Source organism: Sapajus apella, unplaced genomic scaffold (assembly GCF_009761245.1).
Source record: "Sapajus apella isolate SASKATOON/1434 unplaced genomic scaffold, GSC_monkey_1.0 scaffold12, whole genome shotgun sequence".
In the NCBI taxonomy this organism is placed as follows: Eukaryota; Metazoa; Chordata; class Mammalia; order Primates; family Cebidae; genus Sapajus; species Sapajus apella.
The window spans coordinates 29,402,780-29,425,899 of NW_022436952.1; the positions used below are offsets into that span (position 1 = coordinate 29,402,780).

General features: G+C 40.0%; 1 protein-coding gene and 1 long non-coding RNA gene across 8 annotated transcripts in view; both read right to left on the reverse strand.

Annotated features, from left to right (window-relative positions):
- The window catches only part of BCAS3 (BCAS3 microtubule associated cell migration factor), a 664,948-nt gene that overhangs the window by 141,825 nt on the left and 500,003 nt on the right, over window positions 1-23,120 (reverse strand). The gene's annotated exons all lie outside the window — the stretch shown is intronic.
- LOC116552573 lies at window positions 821-22,065 on the reverse strand. The gene is made up of 2 exons (XR_004269450.1): window positions 21,808-22,065; window positions 821-1,222 (listed from the first exon to the last, which is right to left on the reverse strand). It is a non-coding gene; the product is annotated as an uncharacterized LOC116552573 (long non-coding RNA).

Sequence of the window (23,120 nt, forward strand, 5' to 3'; positions counted from 1 at the left end):
CAAAGTACCCCAACTCCGTTTTGTAAACCCACAACTGGTAGGAGCAACGTTCCAATGTGACAGCCTTTTAATGCAGTAAGTTGTAACCACAAGTGCGGTTGCTCTTCTAACATTATTTTCTTTGGGAAAATTACATGGGTGGGTAGGGGAAGCAAACCCAAGAGGACTGTAGTTTACAAGTCCTGAGGCCTGGCTGGTGAGATGCAAGGAACCTAGAGGTGGGGGCCTGATGGCAGATAAGAAGAATATAAGCTGATTGCACAAAAGGGCTAAGATCTCCAGTCACTCATCAGGTAGAGTATGCTGCTCTCTACTTGCAAAAATGCTTAATAAAATTTTACTGCCAAGGCAAAAGGAGAAACATCTGCTGTAGTCAAGAGCAGCTGTGGTCAGCAATAAGGGACTTGGCACATGGTCAATGCTGCTCTTGCTGGTAGGTGGTATTGTGGTCACCAGTAATTACTTTGGAGAATTTCATGGAGTCAAGGATAACTAAATGGACAAAGAACATTTTATTTTACTTTCTATCTTTAGCTCCAGAGGAGAAATCGTGACATGTTGTACAGAATTCAGAGGCCCAATGAATCCATATTTTTCATGGCAGAACTTTTTACCTCAAAGACTAGAAATACTTAAACATAAGTATTTTAAACAATATATGTTTGATAAGTGACCTCTCCACTCATTATTTCTGACTGAACAGTTCCTGAAGATTATATTAGTTTTCAAGTTTTTTCCTTCTGAAAGATGTATTATAGAACACTATAAGGAAAACGTGAAAATTATATTTAGCAAATCAGTAAATGGTCCAGTTTTTAAAAAAAACCTCATCTTTATCAAATTTGCATGCTATCTTCAAAGTTAAATAACTTTACATTGAATGGGAATTGGAGTGTAAATAAAAGTCTGTTTGATGTATTCATTTGTGATAATTTTTCATGGAATGATGAATGTCAGAAAGCAGCAGTGAAATTAATATATACTGTACTTAAAAAATTAAACACTTGGGAAATAACCTTTTGAGCCACTGGAAAATGATAAAGTCTAAGACATTTCAATCAAGCTAATTTCAGTGCTAAAGCAATGCATTTTTCCTACCAGAAACTATATGAAAAAACAAATTAAACAAAATGGGTCTCCGAATGATGGGATAACATCAGGCTGAAGGAAAACGTCATGACTGTGTGTCAATTAGGTTATTACACACACACACACACACACTCTCTCTCTCTCTCTCTCTCTCTCTCTCTCTCTCTCTCTCTCACAAAGGTAAAACTAGCCACATTCATTTTAAATCATGTCAAGGCTGAATGGTTGATATTGTATTAAAACAAAAGCATGACTTGCATTTTAATGCAAGAGCTAACCTGTAGCAACTGGTCTAATTCCAGTACACAGGCTCCAATGAGGCCACGTCAGGTGCCGCCCCTAGCCTACACCTGAACACAGGTATAGGCTCCTACATTAACTTCTGGTTAGTTTTGGAATTAAAAGGAGAGACCTGGGAGACTGGGGGAAACAACCTAAATCTTTATTTATTTATTTTTTTTGAGATAGAGTCTTGCTCTGTTACCCAGGCTGGAGTGCAGTGGTGCCATCTCGAGTCACAGCAACCTCTGCTTCTGTGGTCCTCCCACTTCAGCCTCCCGAACAGCTGGGATTACAGGCACACACCACCATGCCTGGCTAATTTTTGTATTTTTTTGTAGAGGTGGGGTTTTGTCATGTTGCCCAGGCTGGTCTTGAACTCCTGGACTCAAGATATCTGCCCGCCTCAGCCTCTCAAAGTGCTGGGATTACAAGCGTGAGCCACTGTACCTGACCATATCAACCATAAGACTCCCCGAGGACAGAAGATAATTCCTGTCAGTGTGTGAAGCAGGCAAAATCTGGGTGTTAGAAAGGCAGAATTCTAAAGTCTCAGCCCTCACAATCACTGTGGAACCGTGGGTGGATCCCTTGAACCCTCACAGCTTCAGGTTATTTTACATGGTAGAGGAGGTGACCTTCCAGTTTTAGCTTCACACTGAGTCCACCAAGAATGGACTCCTGGACCCTAAAGAGCTGCCCATCAGCTCCAGAGCCTTCCTGACTTTGCACTAGGCTGTAAGTACCTCTACTCAATAATCTTTTATTTTTTCTTTCGATGAGACAGAACTTCATTAACATGAAAAAGAAGCACTAAATGCAGGTGTTTCCTTAGGAACTGCTTTTTCTGAGAGCCCAATATCTCCCCTTGTTATGTGAAAGCTTACCATCTGAAACCACTTGAATGTTAGGCAAGAAGGTACTTCTACAACTTTGATTTGTACATATAAAATTTGTCTACCAAAGAGAAAAACTAATTGACACATTGTTTGGAAACAACTTTTCACTTTTTAAAATAAACAATTTTATACAGATCAATAGCATTTGCTTACATACTTCCTAAAATTAAGCTGAGTGTGGTAGTACATGCCTGTAGTACCTGCTTCTCAGGGGGCTGAGGTGGGAGGATCACTTGAGCCCAGGAGTTGAATCCAGCCTTGGCAACATAGCAAGACCCTGTCTCTAAAAAATAAATATAAATAAATACTGATATTGTTTGGCTGTGTCCCCACCCAAATCTCATCTTGGAATTATAATTACCATAATTCCCATGTTTCCTGGGAGGGACCAGGTAATTGAATCATGGGGGCAGTTTCTCCCATCCTGTTCTTGTGATAGTGAGTTAGTTCTCATGAGATCTGATGGTTTTTCAAGGGGCTTCCCTCCTTCACTGGGCACTCATTCTTCTCCCTGCAACCATGTGAAGAAGGACGTGTTTGCTTCCTTTCTGCCATGATTCTAAGTTTCCTGAGGCATCCCAGCCATGCAGAACAGTGAGTCAATTAAACCTCTTTCCTTTATAAATTACCCAGTCTCGGGTATGTCCTTAGAGCAGTGTGAGAATGAACTGATATACTTACTAAAATTATAGTCTATTATACCACATTTAGAAAGATGAATAATGAAATCACAAAACATTATGCAATTGCAGTTAAATCTTTTAAAAAATTGCTCCTTCTCTACATATCCAATTTTTAAAAAATATAGAGTGAATCAAGTATGTGAGATTTGGGTAATTTTAACACTAAATTAAAATAATACTGACTTTTACCTATTGTTTTCCTTTTATAGTAGGTATTTTTGTTGACTTCTAGTAACTCGGTTTCCAAATCCGGTGACTTTGTTCATAATGTTCACAATATAGCGTTAAGTAAAAAAGCAAAGGAAAACACATTCATTACGGGACAGGTAAGACTCATCACTTAATAACAGATAAGCTCAGTGTGATTTCATTTTACAGAAAATAGTGTGTATGTATAGAAATGGATACAAGAATCTTATAAATACCATAATGTTAATAGTTGTTAACTCTAGGTAAGAAAATTGTAAGTGATTTTAATTTTTCTTTTTGCTTCTGTTTTTTGTTTTTTTTTTAATATAATATGTATTAATTTAAAAAAAGAGGTTTAAAAATGCTTTTGTTCTTTTAAAACTTAAAGCAATTAGCATGTTAAAACTCATCCCTTTGGGAGGCTGAGACAGGGGGAATCACTTGAGGCCAGGAGTTCAAGACCAGCTTGGGCAACATAGCAAGACTATCTCTTAGCAAAAACAAAAACAAAAACAAAAACTGAAAAAGTTAGCAGGGTGTGGTAGTGCACACCAATATTCTCAGCTACATGGGAGGCCTAGGTGGGAGGATCACTCAAGCCTAGGAGTTTGAGGCTGCAGAGACCTATGGTCATACCACTGCACTCCAGCCTCGTTGACAGAGCAAGATCCCATCTCTTTTTTTTTTTTTTTTAAAGACAGGGTTTCACCATGTTAGTCAGGCTGGTCTTGAACTCCCGACCTCAGGTGATCCGCCCGCCTTGGCCTCCAAAGTGCTTGGATTACAGGCGTGAAAGATCCCATCTCTTAAGGGAAGTACCAAAACACTCATCCTCAGTTACATAAAATAGTTAGAAGTTATTATTTTCCCTGAAGTCTCAAGCCGTCACTTTCTCCGTAATGGATGTTTCTGGCAGGGAACTGTGCTACATGAAGGAATGTAAGTGAATAAAAGTCCTGAAGGTCAGGATAAAAGGATTACCCTAGATTCTATCAAACTGTACTTAATTCTAAGTCTTCTTATGTTGTCTTTATATTTTCTTGAAACACACTTACGATATTCCTCAAAAAATTAAAAATGAAAGTACCATATCACCCAGCAATCCCACTACTGGGTATATACCCAAAAGGAACTGAAATCTGGATCTTGAAGAGGTATCTCCACTTCTCTGAATGGAATGTTCACTGAAGCATTATTCATAAGAGTCAAGATATGGAAGCAGCCTAAATGTCCATTGATGAATGAATGGATAAAGAAAATACAGTATACTGACACAATGGAATATTACTCAGCTTTAAACAAGAAAAAATCCTGCCAGGGCAGCAGGAAAGTTTTGGAGGTGATAGACAAGTATATACATATCTCCAAACTCATCGCAGTGTATATATTTAATGTGTATAGCTTTTTGTATGTCAATCATATCTCAATAAAGTTTTTTTTTTAAAGAATTATGTTTGAAAGAAATTGAAGTTAATTCATGAAGGCAGTGAAGAGGCAATAGTCTTCGGAGAACTGTGAAAAGTTGTGATCACTATTACTTCAATTCAACATTGGTTCAGAAAAAGAATAAAATTAACTAAGCAAAAACACGGCTGACTGGTAGGAGACAGGCTCTGAATGTATATTTTCCCTTAGCTTCTTAAATTTCAGGTTCTTTGCATCTCACAAGATTTTAACTAGAGGTTCTGCCATAGCTTTTTGTAAATTTGCATTCAGTGACGATGTCGTTCTAATTGGAGGAGGGGTGTAGGCACCACAGGTGGGTTTCATCATGCCTAAAGCATCTCATATGAAGGGAGGGGGGCTACAGCCTACGCCTAGCAATATTAACCAAACATGCATTTTGTCTAAAACAGACTTCCAAGTTACTCAAACATCACTATAAATATACTTATGTGTTTTAAGGTATTGTGATTGTCAAAGGGCTAACCAGCACACATCTAAAGATCTCCTTTAGGTCAGGTTTTGATATTTATACTGCCTTCCTGTTGTTTGGATTCTTTACCTTGGATAACAACAGCCATTTCTGGTCCTGGATATACTTCACACTGAGAAACGATTCCTCTTTAGTAAACATCAAACAAACAACAAGAAAAAAACCTGAATCTTATACTATTATGAAAGATTTCTCAGAGACATTAAACATTTATTCAACCAAATTTTATTCCATGTGTTAAATGCTGTTAGTAGAGAAAAACAGGTAAGTACATTTTTAAAACTGGTTTTATCTCCGAACCATTATCTGGCTTATTTACTTTGACTTCTCTTTCATCATTAGCATAAACAGTTGGCTAAGGTATGTGTGTTTAAGTCACAGGATGAAAACAGGCAGAAAACAACAGAGCCAAAGGGAGATGTGAGTACTGGGTGGTAAACAGGCTCACTCACTAGCTTCACCACTTGCTAAGCTAAACACCAACCTACAAATTCATGGTCATAACAGAGTCCTCATTGACTTTTGCAATCACATTCAAATAGTCAAGCCTCTAATACTAAACCCACAGATTCAGTGTGCTCGCTATATGAGGGTCCCCCAAAGAACACCTAACTGTATTGTAACTGCTATTCATAGTCTTTTGAAGGGTAATTGATGGGGAGTGAGAACTGAGGGGGCAGAAGCAGAAGGTTTCTCACGGCAAAAATCCCGCCATGCCCAAACAAGAGAAAGCTCCCTAGTAAGAGTGGCATATTGAAATCTAATCAAAAGCCCAAACTATCTGCCTTTGATTTCATCAAATCATTTAAAAAATAACAGCCCTTGGTACCTTTTAAAAATGCTTCTTTTAGGGGAGAAAGTTTTAGTTAAGATATACTTCTGCGTATCCGAGATCAAATTAAAAGAAGTGGACCCTTCAGTTATAGGGCTCAATGATATAGGTAACTGAATCTGTTCTGGTGAATAAGATAAAAATCTGTTTTAAAATTTTTAGGGTATGTGTGCTAAGGCTAATAAGTCTCAAATAAACGTCGCAGCTACACTTATTCCTTTTTATTATTTATTTATTTGAGTCGGAGTCTCACTCTGTTACCCAGACTGGAGTGCAGTGGCATGATCTCGGCTCTCTGCAAATTCTGCCTCCCAGGTTCAAGTGATTCTCCTGCCTCAGCCTCCAGAGTAGCTGGGATTACAAGCGTGCGCCACCATGCCCAGCTAATTTTTTTGTATTTTTAGGAGAGATGGGCTGTCCCCATGTTGGCCAGGCTGGTCTCGAACTCCTGGCCTCAAGTGATCTACCCGCCTTAGCCTCCCAAAGTGCAGGGATTATGGGCATGAGCCAGCATGCTTCACTCCACTTGTTCCTTTTTATTATCATGGTGTAGTGAAAAGAATATCGGCTTTGGAATCAGAGAAACCTGAGTTCAAAGCCTGTCCCTACCACTTATCTTCTCTTAGGCTGTTTTTGAATCTGTGAAATAAAAAAACTATTCTACCCAGCAGGATGGTTGTTAAGTAGACGAAATTATGTATATAAAGTGCCTAGAGGAGTGCCTGTCATAGAGCAGGCATTCAAAAAATGGTAGCTCCTGCTCCTGCTGCTGCTGCTGCTGCTGCTTGAGGCGGCATGATTACAGAGCCCAAACGTCTATGAGATGCTTTTCTCTTCACCAAAATACCTGTCACCAGGAGAATGTAAACACCCACACAGAAAATCCCAATGAAAATATTTTTATCACAAACACATTTAACATTCAAGTGCAAAACTTTCAGGGCTGAGAACTTTCAACACAACAGTTATAGCTTCACATACCTGAGTGTTCTTTTAAAAAAATATATTCACATTTAAAAGGTCAAGTTGTAAAGCCATTTGATTAAAATAGTAATAAAAGAGTAAACATTAACTCACTATTTCTCCTTTGGTCTTTACTATTCCAACTGGTATCACCTCCAGAATAAGTTGCACCTTAAGACATTTTAAGATTATCTTGATTAAAATCTTTAAGTTCTTAATGTTAAGCAGGAAAAATCTAATCTCTGAAAGCCAACTTTAATACTTTTAGCATAATCTAGATCTTAACAGTTGCATGTTATCCTCTGCTACTCCTAAAACATTAACACATTGAAACATGATCACTCAGAGTAAATGAAGTTCCCTTTTTATATTAATCTTGGAGCCACTGATAAAATGAAAATGATTAACATCAGAAAGAAAGAATTACTCATCACTAGACCAAATTTCCAAAAGCTTCGTAAGTTATAGAAAGCATTCACAAAGATTTCAAAACTATCTGCTAGAAGCTCTGCAATTTGAATATAAAACAAAAACAAAACCCCAAAACAAAAAAGCTGAAAATCTGTAGAGCTAGTCATTATTTCAAACTCCAGCTTTCCTCTTGGATATATAACTGTCTTTGATGATACTGCTATAAAAACTAAGATCTCCTCTTCAAATCTGATACACAGATAATCTGTTCTAACCCAAGCTAAATAAAGATGTTGGTACCAATCAACTCCTACTATCTACATACACTACGATAACCTGCTATTTTATTCACTTTTGCTTTTGCATTTCAAAAATGAGCTCACTGAATCAGTATCTGATCATCCCCTAAGAAGTGTGAATGCCAACCTATCTGTAACACCTAGGAAAAACTGGCTCAAAGATATGCTATATTACTTCTATTGCTAAAAATACACACAAATTAAAAAATATTAGGTACCCAAGCATTTGGACTTGTGTTTGCTTGTCTGGACTATCTGCAATATCCATTTCGATTTTGCTATTTCTAGCCATGAAGCCATCACAGGAGGTTGGCCTCGGGGCCCTGAGAGGAAATCTGGCTTCCACCTCTGGGACACACGTTTCAGTGCTTATGTCTGACTGACCCTGCCAATCACCCCTCCCAGAAGCCACAAGCCTGGCTTACAATAACAGAGTATATCAAAGAGGACAGGAAAGAAAACAAGACTGTGGCAGGGTCAGCAGAGGATAAGAATATGGTGAAGACACCCCGTGGAAACCAGGAAGTGGAGAGCCATATAACAGTGGTAGCAAATGTGTCGCTCAGAACAAGCAAGGCCATAAAGACATAAGACTCGCCAAAGCCAGCTCTGTACCACCATAATAAATCACTGTCAGAAGGAGCTCTGAGAACAGATTGTCTCGTTATGATGGAATTGGTTAAGAAGAAATACTCCTGTGGCCGGGTGTGGTGGCTCACGCCTGTAATCCCAGCACTTTTGGAGGCTGAAGCTGGTGGATCACGAGATCAGGAGTTGCAGACCAGCCTGAGATGGTGAAACTCTGTCTCTACTAAAAATACAAATATTAGCCAGGCGTGGTGGCAGGTGCCTGTGATCCCAGCTACTTGGGAGGCTGAGGCAGGAGAATTGCTTGAAACTGGAAGGCGGAGGTTGTAGTGAGCCAAGATCGTGCCACTCCACTCCAGCCTGGGCAACAAGAGCGAAACTCTGCCTCAAAAACAAACAAAAAAATTAGCCGGATGTGGTGGCCGGTGCCTGTAATCCCAGCTACTTGGGAGGCTGAAGCAGGAGAATTGCTTAAAATTGGAAGGCGGAGGTTGCAGTGAGCCAAGATTGTGCCACTGCACTCCAACCTGGCGACAGAGCGAGACTTCATCTCAAAAAGTAAAAAAAGGCTGGGCATGGTGGCTCACGCCTACAATCCCAGCACTTTGGGAGGCCAAGGCGGGTGGATCATGAGGTCAGGAGATTGAGGTCAACTGACCAACAAGATGAAACCCCATCTCTACTAAAACTACAAAAATTAGCTGGGTGTGGTGGTGTGCGTCTGTAGTTCCAGCTACTTGGAAGGCTGAAGCAGGAGAAGAGCTTGAACGCAGGAGGCGGGGGTTGCAGTGAGCCTAGATCCCGCCGCGTATAGGCTCTGTCCATGTCCAGCCTGGGCAACAGAGTGAGACTCCATCTCAAAAAAAAAAAAGAAAAAAGAAAGAAAAGAAATTAAAGGCTTAAAAAGGGAGATTATTATCTCCAACATAAGATCTAAGAAAAGGAGCAACTGGCCTTCGTTCTCCCACTTTCCTACGGAATCCCACAAAAATGCCACTGCCTCATGCACTCTGACAGGAGGGGGACAGAAGTTTCCAGGATTTTGAGGTATGATAGCTGGCACTTTTCTCTTTGCACCCAAGGAGTTAAACTGAGTCCTGGGGAGATAAAAATCTCTGGTTTTATTGTGCAGTAAGGCTGCCTGACAGAAGATCCAGCTGCAATTGTAACATTCCAAGCTCACAAGGCACCACGTTTTATTAACTATAATTTAACTGGTACGACTGCTATAGTCCAAATTCTTGTTTGGATAATCAGCCTTTGTTTGAATATGTTCAAAAACAGCACAGGCTAGCATTCGCCTCTGGGTATGTCATGTGAGCTGATTACCCTGTGGCTCCCAGTAGCAGAAATGCCTAGACAAGAGGAGGATTATTTTCCTGGTATTACTGTTAAGCTAACATATAATCAGTCCTTTTCCCCCAGTCTCCACATCTCTTTTGCAGCCTCCCTAACCGTTTTTTCCCTTGTCTTTCTCCTTCTTCTATTTTTTTTTTTTTTTTAACAATTCAAAAGTCTTCTTTCCAAGTTCAAACAAAGTTTAAAGGTGAAAAGGTCAAAAGCTTCATGGCTGGAGCTGTTTAGAGAGAGGTAGGACTAACTGGGGTCTCCAGCTCAGCATTTACTAAAGGCTCAAGAATCTCATATTTCACTGTATTTCTGTACTGCATAGTCACCTTGACACAATCTGTTTGGAATGAAATTAAGCTCTTGTTAATAAATTTTAACATGAGAGAATAATAACTCTACCTGCTAAACAAGCACATTCATACATAAGCAACTTGAGTGGCTCATTTATTTGTCAAATATCCAAATTCTCAAAACTGTACATTTTAATTGAAGGTTACTTATTTGAGATCTTCCCAGGCTGCCTGTCTGCCAGTCTTTGGTCTTTGGCTATAACTAGCTAAGAAGGATCCTGGAAACCACATCTAACCCTTCCTTTAGCCTTCGAGTGGCCACTCTTTTCAAAGAGACCAAATGAGCTGACAAATTTAATGTGCTTAGGACAGGCTGGGCATGGACAGCCAGGCGTAGTGGCTCACACCTGTAATCCCAGCACTTCAGAAGACCGACGTGGGCGGATCATCTGAGGTCAGGAGTTTGAGACCAGCCTGGCCAACATGGTGAAACCCCATCTCTACTAAAATACAAAAATTAGCCAGGCGTGGTGGCACGCACCTATAGTCCCAGCTACTCGGGAGGCTGAGGCAGGAGAATTGCTTGAACGCAGGAGAATTGCTTGAACCCAGGAGGTGGAAGTTGTAGTGAGCCGAAATCGTGGCGCTGCGCTCCTGCCTGGACAACAAAGCAAGACTCGGTCTCAAAAAAATATATGATAAATAAATAAATAAAGTGCTTAGGACTTAGCCAAGTTGAGAGAAAATGCAAAGTAGTATACTATGATTATTTTTTGTGAGAAAGCCTGAGCCAGAGGGTACAGTTCTAGCCGTCAGTGGAAAGACTCCTGGCTGGGAAAGGGCCTGGCGCAAGAAAGGTGGGAATGACTAGCCACAGGTCCACGAGTTGGTGAAAGCTTTGCAGTGGGAAATGAAGTGAGCTCTAAGCTAGTCTGAACTGTAGGTGTTAATCTGCTTCTAGTAGCCCCTGAATTGCCAGAGGGAAGCCCACCAAAGGAGAAGGAAATTCTGCTCCCTGGGAGGGAGGTCTGTTGATTTTGCAATTAACAACAGCAAAGAAACACATTCTGAAACTTTTCCTAGAAGGCTCAGAATTTAATTCTACACAGCAGTTTAGTATTGAATCTGCAAGGTCTTGGCTGAGGTGACAGGTGGAAATCAGAGTACTTCAGACCTGGCTCCAGTCAGAACGAGGGACAGGAGTAATCAAGAAAAGTCACTTGGCCAAAATTCCAACCTGCTCAGCAACGGTGCAGGAATCTGGGATTTGGGGAAGAAGAGGAAGGAGGAAGAGGGAATTGTGTCCTAGCGTTCCGTGGGAAGCTTAGAAAGTGAGCTCTAATGGCTGCAGCTTTATCAGTTACTTCCCCATTCTACATTCTTGCTCCATGCATTCTGGGACAGAGGAAGGGGGGTTTTATTGTGAATTTCTATAACTTCTAATAGTGCTATGTTTATACCACTACTAGTCTTTAATATCAATGAATGACACCCTCTACTAGCTGAAATCGTTCTGCAATTTAAGACCACTTTTTTTGCTCCCTGATGTGGGTACTAAGTGAAAAAAAAACCCAAATCTGATATTAATAATACTCAGTTCACATTAATTAGAATAATGAATGGAATGCCACAGCTGGAAGAGCTCTTAAAGAAAGCTCAACCAGACAGGACAGTGCCTCAGGGGCCAGAACTGAAGCCAGAGAGAGATTCTTCCTGCGCCCTTCATTAACCAAAGCATCTCCTCTTGTATCTGTTTTACAGATTGGGGTTGTGCATAAAATTTTATTAGAAAAAGAGTTCTTCGATTAGGAAGATGAATTGAGCAGGGAGGTTTGACAAAGAGCTAGCCTTATCCATGCTTTCATTTTTAAGTAAAGGAAACATGAGACAGGAAGACTGTGACTTATCCAAGGTCCCTCAGTGAATCAGACAGGGTTAAGGCAAGAATCCCTCTCCAGTCTTCAAGTCTTCTGGCTGCACCTTTTAGGGAAGCCCTTCATTTACTGCTTTGATCAGAAGACTGCAACTTAAAAAGAAACATTTCTTAGAGATATTTAGCACAATAACTCAAATTAACAGTCATGTTTCGATTTGGATGATGAACCAATATAAGCTTAGTTGAAGAATCTTCAGTTGTAGAATCACTTCTGCAAAAGCCATTAGCCACAGAGTGTTCTGGGCAGCTCAGATTTTACTACAAACCTATAAAAGCCTGCGGTCCAAACTCTTCCCTGGGGCTCAAAGGTGTGAAGCTTCCTAAATGAAACTTGGGCACTCAGAACCTTCCCAATCAGCTCTAATCTTTATCACCTCCTTTCATTATCCCTCAAAGAGTGTTGCTAGATAATATGGAGAGGGGGTTAAAAAAAAAGAAGTATTTTTAGCCCCTTTTTAAGTGGTGACAAAGTTTATCACCCTCCTACTCAAATTAGTCACACAGGTTTGTCCCAAGAGAGAGCAGTCTAACTACAGATCACTGCAAAGGAATGACTTCACGGAGGCCCAAAACAAACACTTTGGCACATGGTTCCATCTGGAAATATAGTCAAATAGAAGCAAATTCCATGAAATTCCCAACTGATTCAGGCAACATAATTTTGCATCTTACAAGACGAGCTCAAGGCTAACCGCAGTGGCCTGCTAAATAGATAAGAAACTCTTAAAAAAAAAAAAAACAAAAACAGTTAACAAAGAAAATAATTAAAATAGACAAAGAAAATAGTTATTTTAATACTGATAATAATAATTATTTCTTTTTTTGTTTTGTTTTGTCAAAACCACAATCAGAAGAATATAATAATTATTTCTAACACACATAGTCAGAAGGGTTGAAGAGGCCAGTGACCAGCAATGAGAAGAGATCAATGAAGACTACAGTAGGATTTGCAAAGAATTTTCCACCATTATTATTCTTTTTCCTCTTAAGAAAGAGAATACCGGTCCTGGATCCTCAGGATGAAACCCAGAGATGAGTTTTTGAAGATTTTCTTTACTCAAAAGAGGATCCTCAAGGCAGGACTAGAACATAGGCCATGAAAAAGGTTATAGTCCAAGAGTCTGTCAAACTGCCATGAATAAAACAAATACTCCTACCTAAGACTCTGCTTCTCTGTAATACAAAAGAAAAACAACCTCCCACCCTGCCAGATGATGATTTTGAGGAAAATTACTCTCCATCTCCCACCTTTTTTGGCCAAAATAAAACATTACAGTCAGTACCTGTCATTACATACAACACACATGCCTATCCAGAATTAGTTGCTTTCAAACTATCTGGGAAACAAAGCACACTACATAAATTAGCATATAACCACTAACTTTGTGGAATGCCTTTAAACTCTCCTTCTCATTTCTTTTTCTTTTCTTTTTTGAGACATGGTCTCTCCCAGGCTTGAGTGCAGTGGTACAATCATGGCTCACTGTAGCTTTGATCTCCCAGGCTCAAGTAATCCTCCCACCTCAGCCCCCTGAGTAGCTGGGACAACAGGTGCATTTCACCACACCTGGATAATGTTAAAGTTATTTTGTAGAGACAGAGTCTTGCTACGTTGCCCAGGCTGATCTCAAACTCTGGGCTCAAGAGATCTTCCCACCTCAGCCTCCTAAAGGGCTTACAGTTGTAATTACAGATATGAGCCACTGTCCCCAGCCTTCTTATTTCTTTTGTAGGTAGGATTCCTTAATCCCCAGCATAGTTCCTGCATTATGGATTTGGAACTTAAGAAAGGCATGGGTTAAAAACAGCTTTGTACTTCATGGTATGACTTTGAGCAAATATCTGAAACTAATAAAACCTGTTTCTTATCTGTAAAATGGAGATAAAGTAAAGCAATAAAAAGACACTATCAAGAAGCAAACAAGCAACCTAAAGAATGAGAGAAAATATTCTCAAACTATGCATATGACAAAGACCTACCATCCAGAACCTATAATCAGAAACTTAACAAGCAAAAAGGAAAAAAAAAAAACACTAAAAAATGGGCAAAGGGCATGAATAGACAAGACATACAAGCAACCAACAAACACATGAAAAAATGCTCATCATCACTATAATCAGAGAAATGCAAATCAAAAACCACAATCAGATATAATATCATACCAGTCAGAATGGCTATTATTAAAAAGTCAGGTCAGGCACAGTGGCTCATGCCTATAATCCCAGCACTTTGGGAGGCCGAGGTGGGAGGACTGATTAAACCCAGGAGTTTGGGACTAGCCTGGGCAACATAGTGAGACCTCATTTCTATTAAAAAAAAAAAAAAAAGCGGGAGGGGGAGCAAAAAACAGATGTTGGTGAGGCTGCAGAGAAAAGGGAATGCTTATACACCGTTGGTGGGAATATAAACTAGTTCAGCCATTGTAAAAAGCAGTTTGGAGAACTCTCAAAGAACTTAAAACAGAGCAACCATTTGACCCAGCAATCCCATTCCTGGGTATATATTCAAAGAAAAACAGATCATTATACCAAAAAGACACCTGCACTTATATGTTCACTGCCACACTATTCACAGTAGCAAACACAGGGAATCAACCTTGCTGCCCATTTACAGTAGACTAGATACAGCAAATGTGGTTCATCTAAACCATGGAATATAAAAAAGAACGAAGTCATGTCCTTTGTAGTAACATGGATGGAGCTGGAGGCCATTATCCTAAGCAAATTAATGCAGGGACAGAAAACCAAGTATCACATGTTCTTTTAAGTGGGAGTGAACATTGAGCACCCATGGTCATAAACATGGGAACAATAGATATTGTGAACTAGAGTGGGAGGGAGAGACAGGGCATGGGCTGAAAGCGTACCTATCGGGTGCTATGCTCCCTACCTGAGTGCAGTATGCCCATGTAATAAACTTGCACATGTGCCCCCTGTAATCTTAAAGTTGAGAAAAAAAAAAAGAAAAAGAAAAACAAATATAACCACTATCAATGTTTTTATGTTATTGTAGTATTTCTGGGGGTGTATGTAATGGTGGACCAGGGAGATCTGTTTTGCTTAAAATTTTATGAAAAAGTAATTTGGCAGACAAATAGCTTACATATTAAAACAAAGTATACATATATGCACATAATATCAACTCTTTCTACACACACATTTATGTAAATAAAAGTATGTTATATATATTTTTTGTTTTTTGAGACAGAGTCTTGCTCTGTCACCTAGGCTGGAGTTCAATGGCATGATCTCAGCTCATTGCAATCTCTGCCTCCCCGGTTCAAGCGATTCTCCTGGCTCAGCCTCCTGAATACCTGGGTCTACAGACACACATCATCACATCTGGATAATTTTTGTATTTTTAGTAGAGATGGGGCTTTGCTGTGTTGGCCAGGCTGGTCTTGAACTCCTGACCTCAGGTGATCCACCCACCTCGGCTTCCCAAAGTGCTGGGATAATAGGCGTGAGCCACTGTGCCTGGCCCAACACTATTTTACAGTTTGAAGATAAAAGCCTAGCTTCAGGAGAATTTTCAGCTGGCAGCAGGCAAGGCTGTGGCTCCATATCCAGAGCCTGGGTAAGAAGGATGCATAAAGCATCTCTCCTCTACTATTAGAGCTACGTAAATGGAGAAGAACAAGAATGTGGCTCATTAACGTGGACTGAGGGTGCCTGGAAGGAAAATTATGTATTTAGACAAAGAAGATTGGTCTGTGCTATAGTTTGAGCATCCCCTTCAAGACTAATGTTGAGATTTAATTGCCATCGTGTATCAGCCTGTCCTTCAACTGAAGCTTTGAAGCCAGGCACTGACATCTCCTCTCTAGCTTGTACTTCATGGTATGACTCTGAGCAAATATCTGAAACTTTCTAGCTATGAAAGTCCTAAATGGCACCTTCTTCCAATACAAGGCTATTTCGTCGACATCAGATGTCTGTTGTTTAGCACAGCCACCTTCATCAATGATCTTAGCTAGATCTTCTAGATAACTTGCAGATGCTTCTCCATCAGCACTTGCTGCTTCATCTTGTACTTTTATGTTATGCAAATAGCTTCTTTCCTTAAACCTCATGGATCAACCTTTGCTAGCTTCAAACTTCTCTTCTGCAGCTCCCTCACCTCTCTCAGGCTTTATAGAATTGAATAGAGACAGGGCCTTGTTCTGGATTAGGGCTTTGGCTTAAAGGAATGTGGTGGTGGCCAGGTAGGGTGGCTCAAATCAGTAATCCCAGCTCTTTGGGAGGCCGAAGCAGGATGGTTGCTTGAGGCCAACAGTTTGAGAAATGTTATGGTTGGTTTTATATTCTATCCAAACAACTAAAACTTCCTCCATCTCAGCAGCATGGCTGGTTTACTTTCTTATCATTTCTGTGCTCACTGGAGTGGCACTTTTAATTCCCTTCAAGAACTTTTCCTTTACATTAACAACTCGGCTAACTGGCGCAAGAGGACTAGCTTTCAGCCTGTCATGGCTTCTGACATGCATTTCTCACTAAGCTTAATCATTTCTAGCTTTTGATTTAAAGTGAGTGGTGAACCTCTTTCTTACACTTGAACACTTAGAGGCCATTGTAGTGGTATTAATTGGCCTAATTTCAATATTGTTGTGGCTCATGGAATCGGAGGGCTGAGAAAAGGCAGAGAGATGGAGGAACAACTGGTCAACAACTGGTCAGTGGAGCAGTCAGAACACACAACATGTATTAAGTTTGATGTTTTACATGGGCATGGTTTGGGGGTACCCCCAAACAATTACAACAGTAATGTCAAAGATCACCAATCATAGATACAATAATAATGCAAAAGTTTGGAATCTGGCGACAATTGCCATAGTGTGACACAGAGACACAAAATAAGCACATGCTGTTAGAAAAATGGTGTCTACAGATTTAACACAGTTGCCACAAATCTTCAATTTGTAAAAAATGCAGTATTTGCAAAGCACAATAAAGGAAAGTGCAATAAAATGACGTGTGCCTGTATTTTAGAGCTTTTAAATCTTTTTAAAATACACTATACCCATGTGTCCTTCCCACCTTTAAAAAAAAAAACCTACACTATAAATTACGGTTTCCTGTTAAGGCAATTTTTCTGGTAATAGATTCTAATGTGTCTATAGTCTCCTTCATAATTTCTCAACTGGAGATTAGAAGACTCTCAAAACAAAATAATAAAGAATTTTCCCATCTCTGAAACTGTTCAAGACTTCGCTTAAGGGCCATGTACTTGTTCTTCACATAAGGAGTCCTACTTGCTGAAAAGTAAGGTCCTACTGCTGGTTTCTACTGGGCCTTGAGGGTGAAGCAGGAGTATGCAGGCATGTGTGTACAGGAAGTGGCCTTCTTAGTAAAACAAGATGCAAAACCCTTCTGCGCTGGAAATCTGAAAGGACAGTCTCCAGGTGGAAAGGGATTCTATGGCTACACTTGAGGCTAAGCCTTTGCACTTTATTTCCCTGAGGGTTCACTCCCAAGTAATAGGAAAAGTGCTGCTAACCCCTACTGCATCAACTATTCTTCCCTTTAGAGAGGCTCAGAGAGTTGCAAAATTCCCTTTCAATGTTTGACCTTAGTACAAATTTTACATAAAATCGAGCAGAGGGCAAAAGGAAGATCATTATAGAAAACATAAATAACACAAAAAGTGGTATTTCTCAAGTACAGGTTTCTGATTCTAAAAATCGCCTTCGGAGTAGCCAGAACTTTCCCAAGTGTGCTCTAACCTGATGGCTGGCTAGTGTAAATTAACAGGACCTATGCCCAATTTCTTCTTCCTTGGTTCCCCACCTGTCTCTCAGCCACGTGGCCTTAGGGCACAGAAGGTCTCCCCAGCACACAGGCCTGCTTCTACTGTCTACCTGGTCATCGCACTTTATTCATGGGCAAACACAAATTCCTTCCAAAAGCCAAAGAAAGCCCTTTCCTGTTTCAAACTTCCTACAGTCCCTAGAGTTCCTCTGTTCTTAATTGTAATTTCTGGTCTTAGGGACATGTTTAGGTGGTAACAGCATTGGTGATTAACATCCACCCACAGAGGCCAAATGAATTACCTTAATCTGGGATCCAGGGATGGATTTCAGAGGGGTCCTGAAACCCCTGAAAGCACATGTAACATTGTGTATGCATGTATATTTTATCAGAAGAGGACTCAAAAATTTCACTAGCTTCTCAGAACAGTCCGTGGCCCCTCTAGGACAGTCTGTGGGAACTCATTTGGTAATTCCTCCATTCCTAGACAAGAAAAGGGTCTAGCCAAAATCAGTTCATTCTGGCTAACCGGGTAACATTAGCTTAACTATGGAGTAACCATAACCTATGGGAAAGGGGCATGAGCACCCAGTTAACCACCACACACACCCCAACCTGGAACTCCTCTCCCAGTCTTAATCGTCTCTTCCCCTGAGGGTCCCATCAGGAAGGCCCACCAGAGCATATTTTATTTACCTGGATCTCTGGTCCTCAGGACTAGAAGCAATAAATTATAAAAGAAAAGGATATTACAGGATTTAGACAGGCAAATGATAGCAGTAAGAACAAATGTGATCTCTCTGAACCTCAGTTCCCTAATATGTAAATGTGATACAGTAACAACTATCTCATATGGCTGCTATGAGGATTAAATGAGATATCCCATGTAAAGCTATGGGTATCTGGCACATATTAGGCAGTCAATTAAAGGTTTGTCTCTAAGAGATAGGGTTGTCAGCTTTGATGGTAAAAAAGGAAAAAATACAGAAAATACATGGGAGTACTGGAGCTATGTTGCATCTGAGCAAAAAAGATCACATTTAAAAAAATTTAACCCTTAGAATTTAAGACCTCATAAATACTGGATATTCATAACAGTAAGTCATTCAACACAATTCAGCAAATAAGAGCTGCATGCCTATTATGGGCTAGGCCCTGTCCTACAGCAAAGTATATTCAATATATTTTGTTTTAAGAAGCAAACATAAAATCCACTTAACAAAGATCTCCATACAAAAGTTTGAAATGTCTGAATTCTTTCTTCAACTATACAAAATATAAGGAATCTTAATATAATTTAAATGTTTCAAATATTGCCACTCTTTTTAGACCAGCTGGACTTATCTGAAAAGTAGATATCACAAAACAATTATTTCCTGAATCCTTTAGAGAGAAATTTGGACAGAACAAGAATGTGACTATGTATATGATAGATACTATTATGGTCAGTAGATATTTTAGGATTCTAAAAAAAAAACTTTAGAGCTAGGGTCTTGCTATATTGCCCAGGCTGAACTCAAACTCCTGGGCACAAACGATCCTCCCACCTTAGCTCCCCAAGCAGGGACTCTAGCACCTTGCTCATGCTGTATTTTTGGACACAGAACATTTTCCAATTGGAATTAACATATGATAGGGGAAAAGTGGGCAATTTACAAAAGTATAATCATATACTGTATTCTATAGCTGAAAACAATATTCATTGTTTCCATAGCATATGTAAAGAAAATAGGTTTTCTGAATAATCACCAATAATGAATAAGCCTTCCCTACCTTGGTTATATCCTTTTAAAACAGGAATAAATATCTCCTTCATCACTGGATTACATCACTAAGATTTTAGGTAGAAAAAGAAGCTGGGAGAGTAAACTGATTACATATGCATCAAATGCAAGACACCTAAGTGTTTCTGGATTGTAGGGATAATATGCCCTGGGCTTACTACTGCTTCTTGACCCAAAGAGATTTAAGTATCTGATTTCAATTAGATGCTTTAAGCAGTAAAGCTACATCCATAGAGACACACTTATAGAAGAACTTAAAACAGATAGTTAAGATGTTGAGGAAACTGAGTTCTTTTCCTTTCCTTCTTCTTTCTCTCTCATTGGCTATGCATTTGAACGAAGAAAAAGGTCTTATGATTTTGTGAATCAACCAACTGCAGCAAAATTTAAAAAACTAGAGAGATCTTGACAAACTGGGCACTGACACTGTGAATCTTTGGAGAGGAAGTGTACAAGTTCATGACCTTTGACATAGTATCCACCGGCTAAAACCAACACAAGTGTAAAAGGTAAACTTTAGAAGCAATTGGAATTAGATCAGTGCTGGGAATTCAAAGGACCACATCTAATGTGAAAAGGGGTATTTATTATATTTACCACATAATCTGTGTTCTTCCAAGGCTGTCAGGAATACAAAGGCAGGCATGGTCAGGAGAGAATAAAGGAGAGATGAGTCTTATTTCTCTTTTAAAAAAAGAAAAAGCCAGAGCAATACTTGTAAGTCCAAAAGGATGGACTTGCTAGCAGTGATTGCTTTCATTCTATGTAATTGCTGACAAGTCTCCTGTGGCCAACTGAGACCAAAATTTATTTGGATTAACTTCTGGAATCTCAACAACACCTGTAAGTGGTAGCTATGGATATCAGCATGGAATGACATGTGTTCAATCCTAATGTTTCTCCTTCGTATTCATAAAACCAAAGACAGGAGAACAGAAGAATGGGTTCCAAATGTTCTAGATCTGTGCTGTTCAATATGGTAGCCACTAGCAACATGTGGCAACTGACCGCTTGAAATATGACCAGGCTGAAATACATGTGCTGAAAGTACGTCAATTTTTATATGACTAAATCTTGAAATAATGATATTTTAGATTTACTGAATTAAATGAAACATATTCATAGAATTCATTTCACCTGTTTTCACAAACCAAGAAACTGAAGTACAGAGGTGATTAGGAATATATCCACGGTCACAGAGGTAAGAAGTGGTGAGGTAAGATTCAAATCCCAATGGACCAGCTGACCCCAGATGTATATCAAACACTGCAAAGATTTCAAAGGCCTACACTCTATAGTCTAACTTATTTCACAGATTTTATCTCCTTTTGCTGTCCTTGTCATACTGTCTGATAGGCAAACCAAACCACCTGCTCGTTCCCATATGTACACCCTGTTTTCTGAGCATTGCTCTCTCTGTCTGGGATGACTTTCCTTTCTTATTTCCATATAACAAAACTCAGCTCAAATGATACCTCTTCCACAAAATCTCTCCTGAGCTTCAAGAGGAAACTGATTTTCCTTTCCTTTGAATGTTGCCACACCTTCACCTGTACTTTTGAGATCACTTTATAGTCATACATATATACTTAGTCCATCTTCCTGCTAAGGAGAACTTTACTTTGTATATCTTCCCATCATCCACGCACATAATAGATGCTCTAAGATTCCTCTTGTAAATCAATGAGAAAATAATAAAGATACAGGATCAAAATAAAAACTGCTTTATATAATCAAATACAGGAGAAAAGATGGACTATCAAACTGATATAAAGCAACTGCTTTTCTACTCTCAATTACAGATGGTTGAAAAAAATGGTAGAATAATAACTTCACTCTAACCCACCTCCTTCTATTCAAATGCAAGTACATGATATTTAGCAGACGTCCTTCAGACATGATCACTGCAACCTGGTTCTAGCTCTACTGCCTGGTTGACATCTTCAGGGTAGGTTGACATCTTCAGGTTGACAACTCTACACACCACAAGGAATCCAGGTGTAGTAAACCAGCTGTTTTGAAAATACTTGAGCTGAGTCTTTCATTAAATGGCCACCTCATCAAAGCCCCTCAGAGATGCAAATGTAAGTTTTTCTATACAGTCTCCTAACTGCTAGATTTCATAATTGCTATGTATCAAATGTATCCTAATTGCTAGGTTTAAATTTTTAAAAACCATACATCATGAAAAGATACTTTGCAATCTTTCTAATGATTCAGGGTTAAAGACATCTTTTGGTGGCTGGGTGCAGTGGCTCACGCCTGTAATCCCAGCACTTTGGGAGGCCAAGGTGGGTGGATCATAAGGTCAAGAGATCGAGACCATCCTGGCCAACATGGTGAAACCTCGTCTCTACTAAAAATAAAAAAAAAAAAAAAAACTAGCTGGGTGTGGTGGTGCACACCTGTAGTCTCAGCTACTCGGGAGGCTGAGGCAGGAGAATGGCTTGAGCCCATGAGGTGGAGGTTATAGGGAGCTGAAATAATGCCACTGCACTACAGCCTGGCGACAGAGTGAGACTCCGTCACACACACACACACACACACACACACACACACGCCCGGCATCTTTTAGCTAGTTATTGGCAGGTAGTATATTAAACAGGAAAGTGCCTGAGCACAGAGACAGCACCCAAGGGAAGATAGGAGATGACCAGGTCTGACAATTTACAAGCTCTCTAGGAACTGATTAGAGGTATCTCTATTAACTTTTAAAATGTTTTGAATATTTATTTAAAAAAAAAACAGGCCAGGCGTGGTGGCTCACACCTGTAATCACAGCATTTTGGGGGGCCAAGGCAGGTGGATCACAAGGTCAAGAGATTGAGACCATCCTGGGCAACATGGTGAAACCCCCTCTCTACTAAAAAATACAAAAATTAGCTGGGCGTGATGGCATGTGCCTGTAGTCTCAGCTACTTGGGAGGCTGAGACAGGAGAATTGCTTGAACCCAAGAGGTGGAGACCGTAGTGAGCTGAGATTATGCCACTGCATTCCAGCCTGGTGCCTGGCGACAGAGCAAGACTCTGTCTTAAAAAAATTTAAAAAAAAGCTCTGTGGCTGGGCATGGTGGCTCACACCTACAATCTCAGCACTTTGGGAGGCCAAGGCAGGTGGATCATCTGAGGTCAGGAGTTCGAGACTAGCTTGACCAACATGGTGAAACCCTGTCTCTACTAAATGCAAAAAAATTAGCTGGGCGTGGTGGCACATGCCTGTAATCCCAGCTACTCTGGTAGTTGAGGCAGGAGAATCTCTTGAACCCAGGAGGCAGAGGTTGCAGTGAGCTAAGATTAGGTTTCACCCTGGGCAACAGAGCGAAACTCTGTCTCAAAACAGACAAACGAAAAACCAGCTCCACTAATATTTGTAGGATATACATTCCACTATTACCAATTGCAGTTGTGATTAAGGAAAGGAAGATATTGCATTGGTGTTCTTTAAATATGGAGAATTAAACTAGTGATTTTGGGAACAACTGAACTGGAAAAGGAGAGAAGTCCAGTGTGGCAGGCAGGACACTATCACTGAAAGGAAGCTGAAGGGCTGGCTCCACCACAGTGAACAAATTACAACGCCGTCTTTCAGAAAGGAAGCAAACATGAAGCAAAGGAAATCACAACCCCAGAGAAGCAGCAAATTTCATTCAAGGCAGCTGATGAGGCAAAAGGAAACTTCAAAGCAAAAATCAAAAAAGCCAACAGGCAGACTAATCAACCTGGCATCGCAGAGTGGCCATGGCCCACCTTGACCAAGACCACTGGTCACTGAATGAAGGAAAAAAAAAATAAAACCCACATGGCAAGTGACATAAATCACCCAATCAGCAATAAACTAGAACAA